The 13,638-nt window shown below is 39.4% G+C and overlaps 1 pseudogene; it reads right to left on the reverse strand.

Moving 5' to 3' along the window:
- Positions 1-6,512: 6,512 nt before the first annotated feature.
- Positions 6,513-7,190, reverse strand: LOC101656099 (annotated as a pseudogene).
- Positions 7,191-13,638: the final 6,448 nt, after the last annotated feature.

A 13,638-nucleotide genomic window follows, 5' to 3' on the forward strand; every position in this document is an offset into this window, starting at 1 on the left:
GCTAATACAAAATTCTGTTAACAATAAAGGAATAACACCGGATTTATAGGATGTTTTAACAAATATCCAGAATGTTGTTCATCAAACTGATTATTATTTGTAATTGAAATTTTATCTCAGTGTCAGGATATCTTGTTTAAAATTTTAAAAATCATAATTAATATAGCCAACATATGTTGAGCATTTATGCAACTAAAGCTCTTATGCCCTCCAAAGTCCCACACTTCTTCATGAAGTGAAAAAATGCATTTTTCCCATGGTATGGAAACATATCTTCTCTAAGATGCTGGATGTTTACAAAGAAGGCTGGAATTCTCTCATTTTTGTAATTTTGTCTGAGTTCCTTAGATTCAGATCCTCAGCTTGTGGTTTGGGTGCCAGCAACACTGTGTGCACAACAGAAGGAAACATGGCCCAGTACTAAGCCATCCTCACAATGTCCCCATGCCTGAGCCCACTGATGCAGCCACAGTGTCAATCCATCTCTTTGAGGACCTTCCCCTCTTTGGCTGCCCCTATACTTTATGAAGCGTAATGTCCTTCTGCAGCAGTGGTTCTCAACTTGTGGGTCATGACCCCTTTGGGGGTTGAATGACCCTTTCACAGGGGTCAACAGATTCTTATCAGTAGGAAAATGACAGTGATGAAATAGCAACAAAAATAATTTTATGGTTGAGGGGTCACCACAACATGAGGAACTGTATTAAAGGGTCACAGCATTAGGAAGGGTGAGAACCACTGTTCTACAGGGACTGGTATCTCTTGACAACACGTCCAAAGCATGCAAGACAAAGTTTTGTTCTCCTTACCTCTAAGGAGTCATCCTGCTGTACTGCTTCCAAGACAGATTTATTTTCCTGATTAGCAGAACATGGTATTATATTTCAGCATTCTTCACCAGCACCACAATTCCTCTTCTATGTTCCTTATTCAGTATACAACTTTCACAGGCATGGGAGACAATGGAATATACTCTGGCTTGGGACAGGCACACCCTCCTTATTCCTCAAACTAGCATGCCTGCTTTTCCAGTCTAAAAAAGGCCTTGTACAGCAGATTTACCCAATTGAACATATCTTTTGATCTCTTGACTGGTGCTTTCATGAGCATTGATTGTGGATCTAAGCAAGACAAATACATGACAACATCAATCTTTTTTTGCATTTATCTGTTCTCCATTTATCCATTTATTGCCTGTAGGTCGGAGAGGATCTGAGTCTTCTTTACAGTGAGTTGTAATACGTCCTGAAAGCTGCTGTCCTTGATCTTCCTCAGCAGTACCTCAAGTCCTCCTCACTTTCAATAGTCCAGGTTAATCATTGGCATATCACAGGCAATTTATAAGCCTTCCTCCAATCCCGATGCCTCATTCTTCTTCATGCAATTCAGCTTCTCTACTGATTTGGTAAGCATACAGAGTAAATAAGTATGGTGAGATGATACAACCTTGACACAAACCTTTTCTGATTTTAAAACAAGCTATATCCAATCGCTCTGTTCATATGACTGCATCTTAATCCTTGTACAAGTTCTGCATGAGCACAATGAAGTGTTCTGTAATTCCCATTCTTCTCAAGGTGATTGTGGTAACTGTATAATTGTCAATTTGAAAGGATTATGAGTGAAGGGGTGGAATCTAGTCTCTCAATCGGATCATAGCCAATGAGGCTTCTGGGTGGACATGGCCTTCTCCTGAGAATTCTGGGAAATCTGGTATTTCCTCCTTGGAGGTGGGAGACTCACTGCTCACACCCCGGGAGACATAGCAGCTGACAAGACACATGGACCCACCCTGATGCAGAGACCCCTGCCAGTGCTGAGATGTTTCCACTGCCACTGGATCCAAAGACTTTCTACCCACTGGTCTGTGTTCCTCTACATTTACCATCATTGCATGTGCTTTGTGAGTCTGAAGAGGGCTTTATAGATTGCTATTGGACATATGGGCTAATATTGGACTTATGGCCTTGATCTGGACTGGGCTTGGATGTTTCCTCAATGTTCAATTGCTCTTGTATAAGAAATCTTTCTTATAAACAAATGCGTCTCCATGGATTTGTTTCTCTCGTCTACCCGGACTAACAGTGATCCATAGTTGTTATGGTCCAACACAGTCAATGCTTTTGTGTAATCAATAAAACCAGGGAAACATCTTCCTCACTTTGTTTTCAAAGATCCATTTGACATCAGCAATGCTATCCTTTGTTCCACATCCTCTTCTGAATCCTGCCTGTAGATCTAGCAAATCTTTGTCAATGTTACAACCATTGTTGGATGATCTTCAGAAAGCTATTTATTTCTATGTTCTTTCAATGGTGTTTTTCTAGCATTTGAGCATTCTGTCGGGTCACCTTTCTTTGGAATGGGTACTAAAATGGATCTCTTCCAGTCAGTTGGCAAAGTAGCTGTCTTCCAAATGTCCTGGCATAGAAGCCTAAGTGCCTTCAGTGCTTCAGTCATAACTTATTCAAACCTTAATCCAAGCATTTCACTTTCTGAATGACTGGTTTGGTTTGAATTTTTTTTCTTTGTGTCATCATTTACCTCCAGTACTGAATTTCCTTTCTTTCTTCCATTGATTATAGTTGTGGTTCTTAAAATTTCTCCTCAAGTATCTACAATTCCCACCAAATGATTGGGTGGCGTTATGTGAATATGGCCTGTGTAACACTATTAGTAGAGATTAGTTAGTTTTCATTACTACCCAACTGACTATAAGGATGGGTCATCTTTGAAGCAACCGAGAGAAACTTAAAACCATTGCAAAAAGAAGATGTTCCATATCTCTGTTTTAAGTGGTGGTGGCAAAGAACACAGGCACCAGCGACTGCAGCACCGAGACAATGAGATCATAACACACAAACACACAGAGGCAGAAGCCAAGAGACCACATGGCTGAAAGGCTGAGGGCAGGAAAGAAATTTGGCTGTTAGCCGAGGAGAGGTTTTAGTACACATTAATGACTGTCTCCTTATTGTTTACTTGTCCTGACTTGTGGAAACCTGTAACTTCTGTAAAAAAACAAAAAACAAACCTACAATTTTGAGTATTGTCTGTGAGTTCTATGAGGTCATTGTAATGAATTATCAAACCCAACACAAATGTAGAGGGTCATAGGAGAACTGGTTGGTGTTACAATATTGTAAAGAAGGATGGAGTGTGGAGGCATGTCTGATCCTAACTCTTAGCAATAGGGAAGTCAAAAGAGGTCAAGGATAAGGCCTCCATGTTACTTATTGCAATAGTCTCATTTAGAAAACTGACCTTTGTTAAAACCGTAACCACTAGATTATGTCCTGATAATTCATCTCAGGAATAGATAGCACATGCATAAACTCTGGATTGAATAGGAATGACCTAGTGAGTCTTGAACGTATTTCTAAACATCACCACCATCTCTAACAAATTTGTGGTTTCTGTCTTCATGATTTCCTAGCGTCATCCTGCTTCTGGCATCCCTTCCAGAAATGTTTCATGTTTCATCTCCCTGCTATCACTAGCTAACCTCTTCCTCTCTATCTTAACTAAGTGTGGTAGTTACATAATCTGTTGTCAGTTTGAGACTTAAGAGTGAGGGGTGGAGTTTAGTTTGTCAATCAGGTCTCAGCTTGATGACCTGATTTGGAGGCGTCAAGGAGAAAAATAACTCGCTGGAGGCAAGACACCCGCTCGCTTCCTGGGAGACATTACTGAAGGCATGCCTGATAGAGTTACACTGATGCAGCCAGAGGAACCACTTGGAGACCCCTGCCAGTGCTGAGATGCTGCCACTGCCACAGGATCCACAAAACTTTCCACCCACTGACCTATGATCTTCCTGCATTCGGCGTCATTGCATGTATTCTGTGAGTCTGAAGAGGAATTGCTAGATTGGCATTGGACATATAGGGCAATATTAGATGTATGAACCTGATCTGGACTGGACTGTGATGTTTTCTCAATATTCAATTACTCTTGTATATAAAGATCTTTCTTATACACATGAATGTCTATGAATTTGTTTCTCTAGTCTCCCCAGACTGACACACTAAGCAGCCCAGATTGAAAAATAATTCTGCAGCATTCTTCAAGTATATGTAACATGAACCTAAAACACATCCCTTAAAATTTTCCTCTATGTAGGCAACCCACACTCAAATGAGAGGTTATAGGCCTAGCAATGTTAATGTTGCTAAGCTACCTGGGGTTTCACCTAATATATTTGTACTTTTAAAAAATCATGAACATAATAAGCAATTTTAAGAGCATCAGGAAGTAAGATTATGTGGTTGAATCTTAAAATTATTGCTGGATTGTGGATAAACAGGTCATGGTAAACTCTGTTTCAAAACTGGCATCCTATGAACATCTTTATGCAAAGCTCTAGAAGCCCAAGATTACAACAAAACCCTTCCTAAGTATCACAAGTATTTCAAGGGGGAAATTTTAGTTCTGCAAACATGGCAGTTTATGGTTCAGTTTTTACTGCTGTCTCCAAATGCAATTCTACTTCGTTTTTATCAGCAGTACAGTTGGTGTTGAAGTGGGAATTCCACTTCATCGATCTTCTAGGTTGAGGGGGAAAGTATCATTAACTGCAATGGAGAAAGGAAGAACTTCTCGTACTAATGTTGTTTGTGTCTCAAAGATTTTGTCGTGATAAGTGGTGGAACAGGTTTAGCCTTCTCCACTATGGCCAACTAAGTTACCTTTCACTAGTTGGGATTCCAAAAACACCCTATGTAAAGATTGTATCATGATGACAATTCTATCCTGCCTCTTTTATGAGAAGCACCACTGTCATGTATATTGCTGCCACTTCAGGTCTAATGCTGCCACTTCAGATTCTTTGGAACTGCAAGTGGGAATGACAGGCAGGAATGCTACCTGTGTTAGACATTATAGCCCAGAATATCTTGACGATAAATGCTTTATCAATACTGCCCTGCCCACTCATGTTGGGAGATAGGTCTACTGCTCTGATTTCCATCCCCACTCAAAGCAGGCAAGGTTGCTTTTCCAGATGACAAAGTATCTTCAGTTTTACATAACTTTCAGGAGGCTTAATATAGAGGAATTGTGGGATCCAGCCCTCACCTGGATGGGTACCAAGGAGTGGTTGTATAATTGAGGGATAAATTAAAGAGACATAAGACAAGGCATACAAGGGCTCACCTCTTCCATGAAGACTGGAACCAAAATGAGGGAGTAATGTATTCTCTTACAGCTTTATATAATCTTGGGCATACAAGCCATGGTAAGCACATACATAACAGGAAGGGTTGTAATTAGAGACATGCACTTAACATGAGGAGGATGAGTTAGGAGTGAGTCAAGATGGCAGCCTAAACTTGGTGATCTCTGAGCTGGCTTGACCTTAGGTGTCTTTGAGCTCTTCTCCAGAGGAATAATCTCTGAGTCTTATCAGAAGGGAGTGGGCCCTACTTAGGGTGGAACAGACAATAGGATCTGATTCTCTTAATTGCAGACAGACTTCAAGCTGTTGACATTCAAGAGTATATAGTAGCAACCACGTGCTTGCTAGTAGCACCTTAAAATTGGTATTGTTACAGGCGGAGGTGGCAGGGGGGTGGGGAGGGACATCATGGGGAATAACTGTTACTTAGGAGAAAATGAGTGGGACACCTTTTGAACCCATGAACATAGATGGAGCCTCTTCCCCAGGAACCCTGGCCTCCCAGACTCCTTAAAGTATGAGCGTAGAGAATTTGTTCACATGCACTCTTTTCCCAGTTCTGTTTCCCACAGGGAATTGGCAAACAGAGAGTTTTTTTGTGTTCCATGTTTTCATATGCTTTTCAATTTACCTGTCTCTACAGAAAATACACAGGTTTCAAATCAGTTATACAGTGGATGATTTTAACAGTGTGTTGAAGATTCAGACACTATTTCTGAGGCTGAATTGTTGTGCTGTGACTTTCTTGTCCATGCAATTCTCCTCATACTAGCCCTCACATCCTGCCTTATTATCTGGCTTCATCATTCCCCACCCCAAGGCACATTTTGCAAGTGTCACAGTGTTTCAAACCCCACCCCTCATAAATTTTCCAACAGGCTAGGTCAATCAACTCTGGGCAGTGGACAGGTAAGAGAAGGGTAACTGACCATTCAATCAGAATCACCCAAACTCCAATGCATGCGGATGTTGAACACATCATCTTCAGTATTTGTTCTTAACTCTTCACATGCCAGGCTTCACTGACTGACAGGTGGTTGGTATTGTAGCACCCCACCCAACCACTGGCAGGAGTGTTTTGTGCGATCTAGAGTAGAAAAGCTTTAATAATAGACTAAAGGCTAATAAAACAAAACATTTTTGGAATGCAAATAAAAGGTTTTTGTACAAAATTAAGGCCTTCATATCTCACAGCTCAATAAGGTTAACAAAGATTAATTATTTAGGTCCACAAAGGTTTAATGTCACTATCCCCTCAGATTCCAGTTATAAAAATGGCCTGACTAAAAGTTGTCCAAGCAAACATTATAAATAAAACCATATCCTTTTAAAAAGACTACCTCAGATATGATTCCTTGGCGTAGGTGATCATTGCATAGGATGGTGTGATCTTAAATTCTTATAAAGCTTCCCTGATAGCTCCCGCCTGCCCATCATTTTCAAATTCAACAAAACCAAGGCCATGCTTTCCAGGTACCAACCTGACTTCCTTAAAACCAGGAAATGAATTAAATGGCATGGATGACATCATCTCATTTGTATCTTCTGGTAAATCATTCAGGAATGAAATAGAGTTTGGAGGGAAATCGGGGACCTGACACTTGGAGTGGCATTTCCTTGCGTGTTGGCTGAATTTGCTATTCCATGTCAAGTTTTGGGTTGTGGCTGTTGCCGTCTATTCCACAGTTTGGCCTTTTCAATTTCCTTGTCAGAGAAAGTGCCACACATTTGAGATAGTCGATCGGAATCTGTTTTGCATACTTGATTTGCATTGGTTTGCCATAAGATGGACATTCTTGTAACTGTCTCAAGGTATTTGTGGGTGAGCCCAGTTCTTTAAACAGAACAATGGCCTGTCTGCTCATCTTCACTGCTTGAAAGTCACAATATAAACCACATGGTCAAACTGAATTTTAAAAAAAGACAGAAACTACAAGTCCCTCTTCCGTTCTTCTTTGGTAATTTTGTCATTCATAGTTTTGATAAATATGGTTCGATTTGATCTGATATCCATGGTTTGGGTGATACTGTCCAGACAATCTGATGCTTTCTGTGAAGCCCCAGCAGGAGTGTTTTTATACTAGTTATTGGGTTCCAGTTGATGTTACTCTGAAGCAGGAAGCATGTGTCCTTTGCCCTGGCAAGATGAATGCTCACTTAAGAACTCTGGTTCTTTTTCAGAGTTAGTTGTGGACAGAAATCATCTTTTTTGTTCACAGCACTCATAGTTTCACATGAAAGTTACTGGGTAGGAATCAAACACTTAGCTCTCCCACATTGGGGTGGAGGGTGGGGGGTGGGGGGACAATTCTTCAACTGAGCCTGTATCCAATCCAGACTCACACTTTAGTATTCTTTATTATGAAATGGCACCTCAGCTTCTGCCTTCCTTTCACAGTTCTGTTAAATGTACAATAATTATTTTGTATAATATATTCCAATTCTGATTTATTTAATGGTCTCCACTAATTAGATACAATCTAAATGTATTTGATGAGGATATTGAGTAAGTAGCATTGTGGCTTCAATCCATCATATGAGATATAAAACGATGGTGTATCCACTAGAGTGATGTAATCAGTGATTGTGTGGTTAAATATTTCCACCAGTTTTTTCTATATAAAATTATAATTTTTACTTGTGTTACCTTTCATAGTGCTAATTAAAAGCTGTCAAATTATATTTTTTCTCACCAAATTTTATCACATATTTTAGATTTTTCAATTCCATTTTCCTTCTTTTATTTATTAATATGTATATTCTGCAAAGAAAAGTTTCCTCTTTTCCTCTGGTGGATTATTAATTGATTGATAGATTCATTGTAATATGAACTCATGGACAAAATTTAGTGGCTGTGAATTCATCCATATAATTATTTATTCTGTTGCTCAAATTGACAGTTTTAACTATGAGATTCCCTTGAAGAAAGTTTCTGTGCATTTTGTATTGAGTATAATTCCATGGCCATTTCCCTATTTTCCTGTAAAACTTGATATTTCATGACAAGCCTAGAAAATGCAATTTCTACATGTATACTAATTTCTTTCTTTCTTTGAAACATAGAGATATTTATTGATTCTTATATTTATTTGTTTTTAATTTTTGTACTTTTCATTCTCCTTCCTTTAGACCCTGGTAGTGGCTAATCTGATTTTTTCTCGGTAGATTTCCAAATTATAGATGTTTCAAAAGAGTGAAATTATACAGTAGTTGTCCTTTTTTGTCGGATGTTTAACTAAGCCTAGTGTCTTTGATGTTTATCCCTACTGTGGCATAAACCATAAGTTAATTTTGTATCATAGATAAATACCCCATTATATATTTATACATCATTACCTTTATCTATCCCTCTATTTATGGGCACTCAGGTGGTTTTCACGGTTTGGCTATTGTGAATAATTCTGCAATAACCATTGCTGTTCATGTGTCTATTTGATTCATTGCTTTAAATTTTTCTAGCATATAAATAAGAGTGCAATTGGTGGGTCATATGGAAATTTTATATTTAACCTTTTGAAGAACCACAAAACTATTGTCCATGTGGCTGCACCATTTTACAGTCCCACCGGCAGTTCATGAAGATTCCAATTGCTTCATATTCTTGTCTATATTTTTAAAATATATAATAGCCATCCTATCAACTATGATGGTCACTATGAGTCATAGTCAACCTGATGGCAGTGAAAATGGCTAAGAAAATTGAACATGTGAAAGCATGTTGGCCATTTGACTATCTCTATTCTGGATACTAGACCCTACGTGATACATGATTTCCAAATATAAGAGTTCACTTTATAAAAAGAAAAAATTCACTGCCATCAAGGCAATTCTAACTCATAATAGGGCAGAGGAGAACTGCCTCTGTGGGTTTCTAAGACTTCAGTCTTTACAATAGAAAACCTCTTCTATCTGGTGGTGGTTTTGAACTGCCAACCTTGTCATTAGCAGCCCAATCTGTAACACACTACTCTAGACCTCATCCATTGATTTTCTCAAAGGAATACTCCAACTTGAGTACTTCCTATCACATATTTTTCTTTCACTCTTTCCTTTCAATGGTGTCTGATCCATACCACAGTTTGAAGGATTTCCCCACCATGCTTTTGAGTTTCCTCTTTTAACCTTCTTGAACATTTCCCATGGTATTGCATGTTGTGGGAAATGTGTAGCCTCTGTCGTATGTCTAACCATGTCTGGTTTTCTTCTTCTAAGATGACTTGAACCAAGACAGAGCGGACAGGAAAACAATACGTTTTAATTAGCTCACTCTTGGTCTGAAAGGAAAAGTCTCACTTATTAGTAAAATGTGGCCCATGGGCAGTCTCTGAGAAAAGGGAGTAATTTTAAATAGATAGTAACTTGGGAAATTCCCTCAAAACTCACTGCCATCAAATGGATTCCAACTCAGAGTGACCCTATAAGACAGGATAGAACTGCCCCTGTGGGTTCCCAAGACTGTAACTCTTTAAGGGAGTAGAAAGCCTCCTCCTTCTCTTGCTGAGAAGCTGATTGTTTCAAACTGCTGACCTGGTGGTTAGCTGCCTAGTGCATAACCCATTATGCCACCAGAGCTCCTAAGGGAAGTACCCTAGGAGAAGGAATAGGTGCTGAAGTAGTGATCAGGTCATTTTCATTGCTGTCTGGGGGACTATAATGCTATAAGGATGGTGGACTTGACTGGCTGTTACTTGGAGAACTTAAGCCCTGAAAAGAGAAAATAAGTAAAGTTTAAGTAAAATGTGGGAACAGGCAGCTTGAAAAGAGACATCTAATCCTGTAGTGAGAGAGAGAGCACAGTCGGGGAGCAGAACAGGATTTGAGTTTCTTAACTCTGGCGCTTTACACACTGGGCTGCTAACCACTGGACACGCTGTTGGAGAACGATGAGGCTTTCTACTCCTGTAAAGATTACAGTCTGGGGAACCCAGAATGATAGTTCTACCCTGTCATATAGGTCACAATGAATCTCACTCAACTCCATAGCAGTGAGTTTGGTTTTAACATTTATAGATTTCCAGTGTCATTTAAACAAGCAATCAAAGCAGTTCTATGATCCTCAATGAAGAGTTCTGTCGGGGAAAACCCAAGAACCTGATGTATAGCATGATGATATTTAAATGGGAATCCTTAAGGATTCTTGTTGAAAATTTTACCCTCAGACATTGTGGAAATCGTCCACTTCTTTCTTCTAAAACTAACTTTTTCCCATGTAACTTATCTGCTTCTTGCTTATGCCCTTGTTTTGCCTTCCTCGCACAGAGACAAGCAGTGGCAAATAGCCTAGGAACAAAGTAGCATGCAGATTGATGACTCCCTGCTCCATGGTTTCCTTCTCTCTAAAGTTTTGACCTCTCTAGGCTCGGTTGACTTATAAAGTCCAAATTTCTTATAACTTAAAAATTCCTTCAAACAAAATTTTTTTCTTTTGTTGACTTACATTTTTGATGATTTTCAAGGAGAAAATTTTAGAGCCACAAGATATTTCTAATGTGATCATAGAAGTGGCTTAAAAATCCAACACAAACTTACTGCCATGAAGGTGATTCTGAATCATAGAATGGCAATACTCTGGGGGAGTGAAAATTCTTAATGCAGTTATTCTATTTCTCTGAAAGTCCCAGCTAATGCTTGGGGAGCCTATGCAAGTAAGGGCATGTGTAACACTAATTGAGGGGATAGATGCATTTTAGTTGTTACTACCATGCTATAGAATGAAAGAAAAACCCCAGGACCATCAGAGATCTCTGTCTGAAATTGCAGAGACTAAGACCAGAGGCACCGGTAGCAAGGAGACTATGTGGCACAGCAAAGGAGCCAGCCAAGACCAGACACCAAGGCCAGGAAACCAGGAGACAAAACAGAAGAGAAGCACAGAGCCTATTGGATGTGATGCTGAGTGGCAGGCAAGCTTTCTGGCCCACAGAGGGAGTGGCTAGGGGAGCATGGGACTGAGAGGCTGGGAACTGAAGAGGGACTTGGCTATTGCCCGAGGAGAGATGTTGTGGATCAATTTTGTTTTCTTTCTGCTACTGATTCTGACAGGTGAACATGCCTCTTATCTTTTCTAAGAAATCCACTAATTATAAGTATTTCCTTTGAATTCAGTGTGACCATTGCAATCCAGGAATGAACGTAGCAGAGATGTAGAGTGCCATGAGAGGCACAGTCAGTTTCATAATAGAATGAAGAAGTATGGATCTGGAGACATGTCTGCCCCCTGCCCCCTGGCAGGAGAGAAGACACAGGGCTCAGATATAGCCCCTATACAACTTACTGCACCTATACATGCTTACATATATCTCTAAGAGTCCAATTCCAAAAGTCATTTTTAACCAACAATTAATTCTAACAGTTAATAATGAACATTAATATTTTTTAAATCATCACAATATCTGGATATTACAGACCATTAAGCCATTGTGCTTCTTTGATTGACTTGTTTTTGTCAGTTCTACCTGTGGAAATCAATATAACTTGAACATAAAGGAACATAAAGTAATAAGAGGAAAAGAAATGTGATAAGAATTTTTTGAATTCATAGTATATATCAGATGTGCTTTTCATGTTGCTTACATGAATAAATATCTTCTTCTTGCAGTCTAATTGTATTGGTAAAATCCACTACAAAAGACCTCTTAAGTGGGAATCCAGGACAGATGAACCCCTTGGGACCAATAATGAGAGTAGCAATACCAGGAGGGTAAGGGGAAGGTGGGGTAGAAAGGGGGAACTGATCACAGGATCTACATATAATTCCCTCCCTGAGGGGCAGACAACAGAAGAGTGGGTGAAGCAAGACAGAAGCAGTGTAAGACATGACAAAATAACAATAATTTATAAATTATCAAGGGTTCATGGGGGTGGGGCGCGGAAAAGGAGGGGAAAACATGAGGAGCTTATACTGAGGGCTCAAGTAGAAAGAAAATGTCTTAAGAATGATGATGGCAACATATGTAAATATGTGCTTGACACAATGGATGGATGTATGGATTGTGATGAGTTGTACAAGCCCGCAACAAAATGATTTTAAAAAGGAAAAAAAAGACCTCTTAAGTATGTTAGAAAGCAAAGATACCACTCTGAAAAATAAATTATACCTGACCCATATATTCAGTTACTTATATACAAGCCAAGTTACACATTAAATAACGAAGATTGAAGATTTTTTTCATTGGAATTATATAGAACTGTTGAAAATTATTGAATATCTATATCTTGGACTGCCAGAAGAATGAATAAATCAGTCTTGGAAGAAGTATTGTCAAAATGTGCTTCATAAATAGGAAAGGTGAGACTTTTATTATGTAGTCTGTACATGTTATTAGGAAGGAATAGACCCTGAAGTAGGAGATAATGCTTGGTAAGGTTCAAGGAGGAGAAAAGGTCTTTCAATTAGATTGATTGATACAACGGCTAAAACATAAAGCTCAGACATATTAATGATTGTGAAGATGGCACAGGACTGGACACTATTTCAGTCTCTTATATATGGGGTTTCTGTGAGTCAGATCTAACCTGATGGCACCTACAACCATGTTCAAATAGCCACTATGTCCTATCCACCCATTTCCAAAAGTCAATCCCAACTCATGAAGACACTACAGAACAGAGAAAAACTGGACTTTCTTCCCCCGACTTTAAAAGTTTCAGGGAGCAGAAAACCTCACCTCTCTCCCTTGGCAGAGCCACTGGGTTAAAATGACTGACCTTTTGACTAGCAGCTTGATGCATAAACCACTGTCCCAAGAGCTCATAAAGCCTCTGTTGCTGTTGCTGTTAAGGGTCATCACGTCAGTTCCGACTCATAACGACCACATGTACAACATAATGAAATGTGCCATCCTTACAACTGTTATCATTGAGACCATTGTTTCAGCCACAGTGTAAGTGGAAAAGTTTTACAAAGTTACAGAAAGTTGCTAAGTTAGTAGTCACAAAAGGAAGGCAGTTGTGATTCAGATCCCAAGAATTTTGCAACTGTATCTTATGGTAAAAGTGAACATATTTTGTTGCTAGTTGCCATCAACTCAGTTCCTACTCATAAAAAACCTAGGTATCAAAGAAAGAAATATTCCCCTCCCCCGGTCCAGGGCCCCCTCACAATTGTTCTTAGGTTTGAACAAACTGTTGCAGCTCTTATGTCAATCCACCTTGTGGCAGAGCTTCCCCTTTTGACTGCTCCTCTGTGTTACCAAGTATGATGTTCTTCAAAGACACCTCCAAAGTTCTTAAGAGGAAATCTCTGCGTCCTTGCCTCTAAGGAACATTCTGGCTATAGGTCCTCCAGGGAAAAACCCTTAGTTCTTTGGGGAGTCCATCAAAGATCTTCTGCATTAGTTAACATGCACTTTTTTGTGTGGATTCCTTGTTCAATGTCCAACTTTCATATGCATATGAGATGATGGAAAATACCAGGGCTGGGTCAGACACAACTTAGTTGTCAAAGCAGCATCACTGTTTTT

Source organism: Echinops telfairi, unplaced genomic scaffold, assembly GCF_000313985.2.
Source record: "Echinops telfairi isolate 266 unplaced genomic scaffold, ASM31398v2 ScPeMD7_2186;HRSCAF=2738, whole genome shotgun sequence".
In the NCBI taxonomy this organism is placed as follows: Eukaryota; Metazoa; Chordata; class Mammalia; order Afrosoricida; family Tenrecidae; genus Echinops; species Echinops telfairi.